Source organism: Cebus imitator, unplaced genomic scaffold (assembly GCF_001604975.1).
Source record: "Cebus imitator isolate Cc_AM_T3 unplaced genomic scaffold, Cebus_imitator-1.0 Scaffold425, whole genome shotgun sequence".
NCBI lineage: Eukaryota > Metazoa > Chordata > Mammalia > Primates > Cebidae > Cebus > Cebus imitator.
Window position 1 is genome coordinate 723,262 of NW_016107740.1, and position 13,397 is coordinate 736,658.

A 13,397-nucleotide genomic window follows, 5' to 3' on the forward strand; every position below is an offset into this window, starting at 1 on the left:
CCTGACTTCAAGTGATCCCCCTGTGTTGGCCTCCCAAAGTGCTGGGTTGATAGGCATGAGCTACCGTGCCCAGCCAACATCATTCTTTTTTGTTATTCAAACTGCCCCATGTTTGGCTAGCAGGAGCCCCTTCAAAGCATTTCCTCCTATGTCCTTTTGTCATGTCTGCATTAGCATTTGATCATTCCCTTGCTTTTTGGCACAGTAAGATGTTCTAGACTTATCTTGTACTTTCTTTGCCCAGACTCAACTATTTCTCCAGTTAGCAAAAGTATTTAGAAACCAAGATCTGGGTACTTAGGATTTTCTTTAAACTGTACCTAATCTAGCCAGGTACAGTGGCTCATGCCTGTAATCCCAGCGCTTTGGGAGGCTGAGGCCAGCGGATCACGAGGTCAGGGGTTCGAGACCAGCCTGACCAACATGGTGAAACCCCGTCTCTACTTAAAAATACAAAAATTAGCCAGGTGTGGTGGCGCCCACCTGTAATCCCAGCTACCTGGGAGGCTGAGGCAGGATAAGTGCTTGAACCCAGGAGACAGGTTGTGGTGAGCCAAGAGCACACCATTGCACTCCAGCCTGGGTGACAGAGCAAGACTCCATCTCGGGGAAAAAAAATTTACCTAATCCAGAAAAAGTTAAAAGTCATTAATTATTTAAGTTCCCCCTCCCACTTCTCAAGATCATTCACATGGTGGCATTAAGAGTTTTAGATGTGGGAGGCCAAGGTGGGTGGATCACCTGAGGTCAGGAGTTTGAGACCAGCCTGGCCAACATGATGAAACAGCGTCTCTACTAAAAATACAAAAAATCAGCTGGGTGTGTTGGTGGGCACTACTCAGGAGGCTGAAGCGGAAGAATTGCTTGAACCCAGAAGGCAGAGGTTGCAGTGAGCCGAGATCACGCCAATGCACTCCAACCTGGGCACTAAGAGCGAAACCCCGCCTTGAAGTGAAAAAAACAAAAGAGTTTTAGATGTTTGGATGTTCACCAATGAAGGGAGAAGGCCATCCAAAGTGTAGGTCTTTGGGCTTTGGACTAGAGGTTGAAGAGGAATGCACAAAGGGAAATGAGATAGTGCCAAAGACTAACTTAGATAACATTGGAATTCTACCCCAGAAGTGACTTAGAGCCTGAGAAAATATTTTCTGTATGTTTTCTAGGTAGACTCTGAAAACTGGTTGCCCTTTTTTATATCCTTTAATAGTAAGATGATTTATTCCCCTAAGCTATACTTATGCTAATTCTTAAAGCAATTTAAGATATATAGCTTCCATACCAAGAGCTCCTAACTGCTCTGTATTTTCAGGGTCAGTGTAAGGTATGTGTATGTGGATGTATATTTCAGTATATTTCAGCATGTCTTCGAAAAATTAAGATTCGTAGTTTTTATTTTGAATATTCATAATTGTATACAGTCTCTGAATTTACTTATTGATTATATTTGGTTAATTATTAAAGGTGCACATGCATAGCGCTAATTTAGGCAGCAACTTGTGAGACACAAAAGCCAGGAATCCCAAAATTTCCAAAACAATCATCGTGCATTTGATATAATGATAGAGTCTCTGAGGAGGCTCTAGACCTTAAACTGACTGATTTTTCTGGAGCTCAGTATTTCTTCCATGATGTTTATATATATCAAAGCATAATTAAAATGTTTATTTTTGCCTTTTCTATTTGCTAAAATGAAAAAAAACATGAAGTTAGTAATTTGGTAGAGAACCTATATGAAAATGCTAAAAAATACAAAAGCACATTTGAAACATAAGGGTTTGTTTTTGTTTTTCATCTTTGTCAGCATTTTTGGAAGTAAAAAACAAAACAAAACAAAACAAAAATAGACTATGCATTGTATATCAGGGATATGGTTATTATTCAGCTATGTATGCTGAATGTTAACTGCTTTATAATTTTATGAAACAAAACTCACCCACTCCCTACACATACAACCACTGACTTTCAATCCTCAGCACATTCTTGAGAATGGGAGTCCTATTAAAGTAACTTCCCTATACCAAATAGTTACTGGTTGTGCAGGTATGCCAGAAAAGCTAAACTGCTGTTAGTGCACTATTCACAATAGCAAAGACGTGGAATCGACTCAGGTGCCCCTTGACAGTGGATTGGAGAAAGAAAATGTGGTACATAGACACACTAGAATACTATGCAGCCATAAAAAAGAACTAAATCATGGCCTTTGCAGCAACATTGATGGAGCCAGAGGCCATTATCCTAGGAGAATTAGTGCAGAAACAGAAAACCAAACGCGCACATTCTCACATATAAGTGGGAGCTAAACATGGAGTGTATATGGATGCAAAGACAGTGGGGCCTACTTGAGGGTGGAGAGTGGGAAAGTTAAGGGTGGGAGGAGGGTGAGGATTGCAACACTACCTATTGGGTACTATGCTCATTACCTGGGTACAAAATAATCTGCATACCAAACCCCCGCAACATGCAATTTACCCATGTAACAGACCTGCATATGTGCCCTCAAAACTAAAATAATAGTTGGAAAAAAATAATAAATAAATAGATTAAAAATAAAATAAATGTACTGCTAGCCAAGTGTAGTGAACTCATGTGTGGTGACCAACTTGTCCCAAATTGGCCCTCGATCCCTGTACATCCTCAACCTTCGGTTCTTATTGCCATGTCAGAGTGTGGGATTAAACTAAGCACACTCATGATTAAAATAGTCACCGTTTTTGGCAAGTTTTTAAAGTCAAGTTTTGTTGTTGGAAAAGTTTTAATATAGCCATGTTCTTTTGGAGGTTATAAAGATCAGTGTCTCTTTTCTTACTTTCTATTTAAAACTCCTCAGACTGGAAGTTCATCCCCATGCCCAAATCCATCCCTCTTTGTATTTGTTTAATCTTGATCTTGTTTGAAAGGAACTTTATCCAGAGTACAATTTCTTTATTCAGAATGAAATTTCTTTCAGATATTAGGGCAGCTTTGATACAATTATATAATTAAGAATCTTCCAACTGGATTTTACTAAATCCATGACTGTATTAGCCTGTAACAGCAAATTATATTTTGGCCTCTGTAACAGGTTTATAAACCTTAAACATCCCTATTGGGACGGACTGTATTTGTCCTTGAATTATAAGATAGAAAACGCTTCAAAGGTTCAGCCACATGGCTGGACCTATTAATCAGGAGCTTCCTGTGATTGACGAGGAAGCTCCTGATGTTCTTCGTTCTTGGGCTAGCCTTCATTCTATTGGCTGGATTCACATGTGAAGTTAAAGTGGGGGTAAAAAGAGGATGTTCCCACTAAATGCAAAATATAAAGAAAGTAAAAATTACTCTGTTGTAATTCTACGATTTATAATTAGCAGCTTTTCAAATGTTGGCATTTTTTTTCTTTCTGGTCTTTTTTTCTAGATATAGATACTTATAAACCAACCTGGGATAATAATGAGTATATTACATTATAGTCTACTTTCTCAGTTAGTACTGCTTAAGAGCATTTTGTCCTTTCATTAAATATTCTACAGATTTTTAAAAACTATCCATTGTTAGGTATTGTGTTTTAAAAATTATTTATAATAGTATTACTTATAGTAGAAAACATCCTTATATATATCTTTATGCCTATCTTGAACTTTTTAAAAGAAAATTTAGAGTCTTTTCAATTTATCATTTTTTAAGAATGGAAAGTAACTCCATTCAGTTTGTCCTTTCCAAAAATTACAGTTAAACTGTCATGTCTGCAAGAATCTATCTTTATAACATTCTAATATTGATCTGTCCAAAATTGTGCTATAAAACCTCCTTTAACACCATTAGGGAACTTTTCCTAAATAAATTGATCACATAACTGAAGCTGACCCTCCCTTAAGTGTCCGTATTTGGTAATTGTAAGCACTGTGAAAGAAAATCTTTCCAAAATTGCATTACAATATATTGCTGTCCTCTTAAACATAATGGCAAAATATGAAAATCACAATTTCACTCCTTCTGGATAAATAGGAAGCATCTTTTACAAACACTAGTTATTATACAGTCAATTCTGATAACATGATATATATGCTCCTAAAAACCACGTTATGCATAATCCTACAGTAAAACTCACAGTGCTTAGGAGAGGGATGCAGCTGGGGACACAATACTTGAAAAACTATCAGTGACACATTAAAAAGGAATGGGAACTGAATAAATACTGTTGCACAATTTTTTTCCACATATTAAACAGTGAAATACATAAATAGTGCAATAAATATGGTACTTCACTTCGAAAATGTCCTGACATTTGCTTGTGAACTGGTGCTTTAGAAGAGTTGCCACTTATGAGTTATTGTGAAATGGTAGCAGAGGGGTTACCTGAAATCAGATGGAGTCAGGACACCAGATATGGATTGATGTCTGGTGGAAACTGAGGTTGCTTTTAGATGTTTGAGGCATGAGCTATGTTCATTCTGTGTAATCGTATGCAGCTGAGTTTGGCCCGAGTACAGCCTTCTGCGATAACCTAGTGTTTCTTGCAGTGAAATCATGCGTAAAGAAACATGAAATTTGAGTTACACTCAATTTTTCTCTTGAAACAAACACAAGCATTATAGCAGAACTGAGTATGCTGTATGGTAATACAGTGATACCTAGGGGATAAGTGAAATGTGAAACTCTGCCTGTCCCTATCTGAAGTAAAGTTAACACATGTAAGACACAGAGAAGAACCTGGCGTAAGAGTCAACATTATATAAATGTTGGCAATAAAGTAACAATGACAATAATAATAAATGATATGTATGGTGTTTGTAGGGTTCTGTCTGATTTTTAGTTACTACTACTTGCCGTAACGGTGCCCTCTTTCTAATTGACTGATTTCTCAATCTCTTGGGGCTTGTAAATGAGTGTATCATGCTTCTTAGAATTACATCTAGTATAAGTCCTGTAATAAGAGAGTCCGAGGTGTATGCAGACTTTAGGTTATAGGTTGCATATGGCATCTCTTCTGCCTACTTAAACTGTTTTATCTTATTAATGATTTTATTGTCTTGGAATCCATTTGCACGATTCTTGGGGAAGTAACGTTTTAAGTCAGGTTAGCAATCATGCAGAATTTTCAGATTTTCTGTCTTATTAGGAAAAAACGAACACAGCTCTCTCTTCCCATTCTCACCTGCAGAAGTAAGGTGTACTTAATACCTTTGAAGAGTATTTAAAAGTTGTTGATGATAATTTTCCTTAAGTTGTGATTCACTTCTATTTACAACTATTTCTGTGTTTATAAGATGAGCTCATGTTTGGAAGTGGGAGCTGGCAAGTGTGATTTCGGAAGACCTTCCTTCCCAAGTCACAATATAATTAGAAGTCCAGATTCTCTCTCAGTTCCTTTTTATGACTCCCCGAGAAAGACATTTTTAACGGGAGTGGTTGCCAAGAAGCCTGGCTAGTTCCTGCTTTTGAAACTTTGATAAGGCGACAGATCGAACTGCCATCTAGATTTAGAAAGCCTTGTTAGTATATTATGAAAGAAAGATAGCTGACGTATCTCATCATTTAAGGATCCCAATGACATCTTTATTGATGCAGAGATACTCCGAATTGCAGTAGGGTTTTTTGATTTTTCATTTCTGATCTGACTGTGAATTTAAAATTTTTATCTTTACACAATTTCTAGATCAATCTCTTTTGGCTGCCTGACTTTCTTGGATGATTGCTATTAATTAACAGACTTTGTGGAGAAAAAAGGGAGCTTGCTTTCTGAGCTTTGTACCAAAGACCTGAGAAAAGTAAGTAATTATAAACTTGCTTTTAATGTATTCTGTTTTAGTGCTCTCAGAAAGTTAACAATAGGTCTGTGGCTTTTCTACTTTCTTTCATTCCTGGCTCAATAAATTTTATATGTTTTCATGGATTTGTAACATTGGAAGCGGACTCAAGAAACCTGTTTAAAAAAGCCTTGCAAGACATTAGGATGGTGTTTTACATTGTTCTACATTTCTTTTGAGTTTCATAAACTGAGTCCTTAAGGTTGTGATAAAACTTTTATCAGATTTTCAGGTGATTAAACATTAAATACAAGGCAATGTAGTATGTGACAGAAAAGTGAGTCCAGTTGTCTGAGCTTCATGTGTTTTAGACTTTTAGATATTTTGGATAGGATTTTTGGTTCTGAATTTTTAGAATAAGGATGAAATTGATTTGATTCTTTTCTCGTCTGGAAAGGAAAGCAAAATGTGGAATTGCTTGTCCAATAAATTCCTCATGTAGCTTTGTCTTGGAAGAATTGATGCACCTCTCAGTTTTATTTGAGAATTTTTTTTGAGGGCACTTTTAAGATATTCTTATTGAGACACTTGCTGAATGTTTTTGCTGTCTTTTAGAAGAAATTGCTTGGAACTGGAAAGTTCAGTTTTGTTTCCTTATCTTTTTGAAAAGGTAAAATGGACCTTACAGTTATATAAAGTCAATCAATTTTTTTTTTTTTTTTTTGAGACGGAGTTTTGCTCTTGTTACCCAGGCTGGAGTGCAATGGCGCAATCTCGGCTCACCGCAACCTCCGCCTCCTGGGTTCAGGCAATTCTCCTGCCTCAGCCTCCTGAGTAGCTGGGATTACAGGCACGCGCCACCATGCCCAGCTAATGTTTTGTATTTTTAGTAGAGACGGGGTTTCACCATTTTGACCAGGATGGTCTTGATCTCTTGACCTGGTGATCCACCTGCCTCCGCCTCCCAAAGTGCTGGGATTACAGGCGTGAGCCACCGCGCCCGGCCAGTCAATCTATTTTTTTAATGGCTACTACTTGGAATTATGAATGACCAAATGCCCATAAGAATATATGCAAAATAAAATATCTATGTGCATGCACATACACACACACACAAATATCCTTTCTAGCATTCTCCAGAAACATTATTGACAATAGGAACTGTTTTTCCATTAAATTACTAGATAGCTTCTAAACATTCTATGCTTTGTGTCTTATAGCTCCCTCTATTTCTGGCAGTACAAATAAGCTAGTTGAAACATGTTTTAAATAAAACAAGACAGAACAGAACTTTGCTCTAGTTCTATGAAAGCATTAAATAGTAAGATTGGATTTTATAGCTCCATTGTTATTGTATTTACTATAACTTTATTATTAAATTGGGTATTATTTTTCTTCAGTTTTGAAGCTCATTTGAAGTTAAATATTTGTACTGAAAAAAATACATATATGTGTATGTGCAACACACACGTGTATACACTGCACATACACATGTATATGATTTCTGAGACCTGTCAAGTCTCTGATAAAATATGAATTAATTGAAAGTAAGGACTTTGAAAATCTCACCCCCAATTTTTTTTTGTTATGGTGAAATATTATTGTCAGTGGAATTTTTTAAAAATAGAAATTTATAAGTTGAATTTTGTTGTCTTATAATCACATGTTAATCTTAAAAGAAAGCTTTTGTGTTGTGGTTGTTATTCCATTTTGGAAGATATTTGAAAAAGGATTATGTTGGAGGCCACCAATCTGTCTACAGAAATAGAACAAAAAGGTCAAACAATTGATTCTTTGGGCTTCAGGGTCTAGATATTTGCAGTGTGTTTAGATTGGAAATATAACCTAGGTTCAGAAAGTAAGCTACTTAAGCTGCCTTTCAAATAACTTAGCATTTCTTTAAAATTGCGCATAGTCTCTAGTGCAATATTTTCTTTACATTATACTAAAATATTCCCTTTTGGTATACATTGTGGCATTGTTGTAAAAGTTGTGTTTCCATTTTGTAGAGGGAAGGCATCTGTGGGACTTGTGTGTTTATAGTAAGCTAAAGACAGCCCTGTGTTACTACAGGGACTGTGACAAAAAGATCTCTGTGTACTAAAATTGGTGTTAAGACTAGACACCATGGCTCACGCCTGTAATCCCAATGTTTTGGGAGGCAGAGGTGGGACGATTCCTTGCCCAAGAGTTCAAGACCAGCCTGGACAACAAAAGAGATCCTGTCTTTAAAAAAAATAAAAAATTAGCTGGGCGTAGTGGTGAGTGTCTGTAGTCCCAGCTAATCCAGAGGCTGAGATGGGAGGATCGCTTGAGCGCAGGAGTTTGAGGTGGCAGTGAGCTATGATCGCGCCATAGCACTATAGCCTGACCGAAAGAGTGAGATCCTGACTCTAAAATAAAATTAGTAAAAATGTTGTTGATGTTATAAGTATTTATATACACAGAAGGATGTTTATTATGTACCTTAAGGTTAAAAAAAAAGAGAGAGAACATTATAATGCAGAAGTGTACTGCACATCAATCTGATTTTGAAGAACTAGTTATATGGAAATTAATGAGAGGGAATGGGAAGGGAGGGGAAGCTGTCTTTTCTGATATTCATTAAAGTCATTAGAAAGTGTTTCTGACAGCACTTTGAAAACTGTAAGGGATACTTGGTGTCTTGGTGGTTTCTTTTTGGAAAGGCAAACACCCAGTTTTAGAGAAACACACAATTTTAGAGAAAATTCCGAACCCAAGACAGCCTTCACACTTCTTTTTAACTTGTTTGTCCTTTACTTTCCTTTTTTCTTAATTGCATGTGTCTTCAAAGTCTTCCTTGTTTCAAGCATTTCAAGCAATTCAGAAAATTTATTATTTGAGGTAGATTTTTGGAAACTTGAGTCTGTAACAGTGATAAAATATAAACATACCTTCAAAAAATTAGCCATGGATTGTTTTAAAGGAAGTGAAAATTTTCTATTTTATTATCCTACTTAATACCTATCTATTTGGTTTTATATTAACGCTAAATGAGTATGCAGCAAGTTGTTTGGTAATTTACTTTTTTCACTTAACAATAAATAATGTGTATCCATGCTAATAAGTATTTACCTACAGCATCATTTTTAGTGAAAGGGAAACAATTGGATCTTAGCCTTTTGTTTAATTTTAGGCTATCTTGGCTTTCAGTTAGAAAAGAGTGTAAATATGTGTAATATGTGGTGTAGGTTTTTCATATGAGAACAGAGAACGGAAAAGGATTCCCTGTCTAGAATCTTTACAGTGTGTACTGTGACAAGACATATTCTGAATAGGAGCCTCATGGGTCTGAATATGTGTTCAAAACGGTAAGTGTCACTGGCTGACAGGTGCTGTGTATAAAGCTTTGTGTCTTCTTTGGTTCTTTTGTTAAATTATACAAGAGTGCAGGTGACATATCCCTCTCACCAAGCTGTCTTAATCAGTATTTCTGTGCCCAAGAGAGGATTTTTACCTACATTATTTCTTTCTCCAAAGAAACTCCAAATAGCTCATATAAAATGATGGGTACAGAAGGAACACTGATAGATTTTGGAATATAATTTATTTATGGAGCAAATTGCAGTCCAGGTTAATTGGAGATGCAAAATGTTTTGTAAACCTTTGTGTGCTTTCTTAATTTTTATTTAATTTGTTGAGCTAACATTTGCCAGACACTGTGCTAGGAGCTCATTATTCAAAGATGAATGAGTTACATCTTTCAGGGAACTTAATTTGAGTTTCAAAATCAGATTTAAATAACATTTGTGTAGCATGTACCATGTGAAAAGCAGTGGAATGGTTACTATATTCTTAGATGAGATGTTCAATGACTAAAATTCAGTAATGATATTTATTGACCATTACCTTTCAAAATAAGTTAGGAATATAATTTTCTAATTTTTAAGGGTCTTTTCTCCCAATTTATCTTACAATTTTGGTACCTGCCTGCTACTTTTTAAGTTAAATTAGCAAATGGAAAAAGGAAAGTTAAAATAATTACAAACATTTAATTGGTAAATATAGAGTGGTTTTAAAGACATGAATGTCTGTGTGTACACACGCGTTTTATATTTGGAAGTCTGTATGCATATAGTGTCATTTTTTTTCTAGTAGAATAATAGTTCATGTGATACAATTAAATATATCAAGATTTCTTGGTATTCTGCCCTTAGAGTGACTCTGTTGTCCCAGTAAGTTTGGAGGCCATAGCATTAAGCACTTGATATTAAGCTCTTGATGTCCACAGGACTTCTAGGGATGGGTGTTATTGAAACTCAGGAAAAGTAACTTGCTACATTCATACAGTTAGAACATGTTTGAGCCAGGCTTCCAATTATGATCCATCTAACTTCAAAGCCCTGCAATGTCTTCCTGGCTCCCATGAGCTGGTGGGTAAAGCCGATTCAAGAATGCTGTAGGTATGCAGAGGAACAATTTCTCAGCAGTCATTTCAGCTGAGAAATCAGGAAGTGTGTTCACTGCATTGAAGAGCTGGTACTGAAGTATGACTTGAGGGCTGAGTGAGAAGACAGAAAGTGGGGAGACTCATGGGGCTGTAGAAAAAGCATATGCCAAGGCATGGAGGAATGGGAGCTCGTGGCATATCCAGAGAGTGGCAAGAACTCCACTGTGACTAGGGTATTGGGGCATGGAGTACATAGTGGACTCTAAGATTAAAAAGCGTGCCAGAATGAGGAAGGTCACATGTGTGCCATGCTAGAGACTTGGAGTTTCGAAACAATAAATAGCCATCCAGAGTTTTAAAAGGAAAAGTAATTAGATGGGAGTTCTATAAAGATAACTTGGGCCGTAGTGTGGAATATAGTCTGGAAAAGAGAGAACTGAAGGTTGGAGACCCAGGGCCACCATGAGAGGTCGGGCAGATTGTTCACTGCAGAAGTATAGGTGTAAGCAGCAGATGGAAGGACTTAGAGCCACCCAGCACACTCCTCATGAAGCTGTGCACTAATGGGACTGGGCCTGCCCAGAGAGAGCACCTTTTGTAATTTGCACAATGGGATGATTTACTTGCTTTTAATTTGTTGAAAAATAATAGGTAGGATTAGATAAGTGAAGATGAAACAGTGTACCCTAGGGCTTAAGAGTCTGGAGGTGGCGCACTAGGTTGTTGGCTGTATGTCATTGGGTATGTTCTCTATCCTCTGAAAGACTATTTCCTCATCTTTAAAGGAGAGTTAATAATAGGTTCTGACAGAGCCCTGAACAGACCAGTTAAGAGAAGGGGCGAAATATGAGAGATGGAGAAATGATAGATCTGGTACTGGAGGCTGCTGCTAGCCATTGCTTAGCCCCAAGAGTGTGCACCTGTTTTATTTTATTTGATCTTATATCTGCTTTCAGCAGTAGATGTCAGTACCCCATTTTCAAGATTTTGAAACTAAGCCCCTAGCAGGTAAAATAGCTTGTCTAATGTCACACAGCCAAGGAGTAACATTGTCAGTACTTGAACCCACAGCTGTGACTGTCATGTTTATGCTCTTAACCATTTTGCCATATTTATAAGTGATCTTTTCTGTTTCACTCCTTTAATAGCCTCCTAGCATCTCCCTGGTAGCATATCCTAATATCTTACATTGTTTTTAGCTTGAATTGAGTCATACTTGTGTAACATTTCATTTAATTTGCTGTACTGTAAGATCCTGAGGGCTGAGGTCAGGTCTTATTCATTTTTTTTGTCTTTCATAGCACCTTGATGAATACAATATAAGACTCAGTAAAATGTGGTTGACAGAGGCCAGGCGCGGTGGCTCATGCCTATAATCCCAGTACTTTGGGAGGCCAAGGCAGGTGGATCAGTTGAAGTCAGGAGTTCAAATCCCATCTGGCAAGCATAGCGAAACCCATCTCTACTAAAAATACAAAATTAGCTGGGTGTGGTAGCATGTGCCTATAATCCTAGCTACTTGGGATGCTGAAGCACGAAAATCACTTGAACCTGGGAAGCGGAAGTTGCGGTGAGCCGGGATTGCACCACTCCAGCCTGGGTGACAAAGGAAGACTTCTTCTTATTTAAAAAAAAAAAGTGGTTGATAGAATTAATAATCTCTAAGATTCCTTTTGTCTTCTAAAATTAAGTAATTTTTCATTCTATAGGTAAAGTTTTAGTTGCAGTTATAGTCCAGTAGAACTTAAAAAGGGCTCGTTGGATGTTAGTTTGATATTTGGACTGATGGTTAAAGTTTCAAGAAATTTCTGATTGCCATTTTATCTGAAAAATAAATTGTGACTTGCTGTCAAGGACTGAAAAACTGAAGCCAAGGCTAAAGAGTCCTTGTTGGATGTCCTTTTTGGAGGCCACAAAGCTAAGCTTCCTGCTTCATTGCTGTGGCAGGTATCAAATTTCAATGTCTTAAATGATATTTTTGAGTTTATAAAAAATATTCTACTGTCATTCATATTAGTAAGGACCTCAGTTTGTATTGGAATAGTTGCTCAGTGCTGCAAAGAAAAAGCAGTACTGAGACAAAGGATCTTTCAGCAACGTAATTTTTACTTCCTGGACTGCAGGAAGGGTGTCTCACTAGCCATTGTGCCACAAGAGTACAATGAACAAAGGAAAACACACAAATTTATCCTTTATACATTTGGGGTCGTCCTTACTGCTGTGTCTGATCTCCATTGGCTGGAGCCAGACCTCACAATCTAAACTAAAACCCAATTGGCTAACAACTTAAAACTTTTCTAAACAGGTAAAAGCAGTGGAGAGCTGGGACATGCCTGTGAGCACATACAACACAGATACCTTGGTTAAAGTACAAGGACATAGAATGTACTACATGCCTGTAAGCATGGCATGTTTAACAGCTACACAGGATAGGGCTTAACAAAGTTATTAGTACACTTATTCGTTAACAAGAAAGGAAACTTTAAAAAGGAACTTTTCCACTTCCTACAGTTTGTAAACTCATGAGGAGCTCCTGTGCCAATGGTCATTTGTTTTTTCCTTATTATTATCATTTTTATAGACAAGTAAAAATTATATACATTTATAGTATACAACATGATGTTTTGAAATATGCATACATTGCGGCATGGCCAAATTAAGTGAATTAACATGCATTATCTCATGTACTTATAGCTGACAGTCACTCTTGTTTAGTGCCTGCTGTTGTGGACAACAAAGTGACAGTTAAGGGCAAGTAATGATCAGATGCCCTGGAGTCAGACTGTGTAGGTTTGGATTTCACCTCTTCTGCTTATGAACTTTTTAACCCTTGGCAAGAAAAGGTCTGGGAAATGAGAATGGGTAAGAAAACAGGTTGTGATCATAGGTTCATGTACCTGGTTCCTTAGGAACTTAGGAAGAAAAAAACTTTATCTACTTGGAAGCCACTTTTTGCTCAGATACTCTTAAAAGGAAGCCAAAATTGTGAGCTTGTAGGACAGAATTTAGCACTTCAACATTATAGCCTATGTTTATCGCAGGATGACGCTTTGCTGTTTTTAAACCAGAGTTCACGTGCCCTTGTAACTACTGTCTGCATCTACTCTCATAAGCCCTAAGGAGGTAGTTTAGGCTTTGCTTCTTGCTTTGTGTGCCTGAGAAAAGTAGGAACTGATGGCTTTTAAGAAAATGGAAAATATTATTTGAGGTCAGCATTTCATCTCGGCTTTGAAAAACTCGGGTTTCTTTCACCTTCCAGG

General features: G+C 37.1%; 1 protein-coding gene across 7 annotated transcripts in view; it reads left to right on the forward strand.

The window, feature by feature from the left end:
- APBB2 (amyloid beta precursor protein binding family B member 2) overlaps positions 1–13,397 on the forward strand; it is a 405,358-nt gene that overhangs the window by 103,906 nt on the left and 288,055 nt on the right. For all 7 annotated transcript variants that reach the window (XM_017509868.2, XM_037731837.1, XM_017509866.2 and 4 more), the window contains exon 3: positions 5,636–5,747. The gene's annotated coding sequence lies outside the window, so the exon portion shown is untranslated. The remainder of the gene's footprint in view (positions 1–5,635; positions 5,748–13,397) is intronic.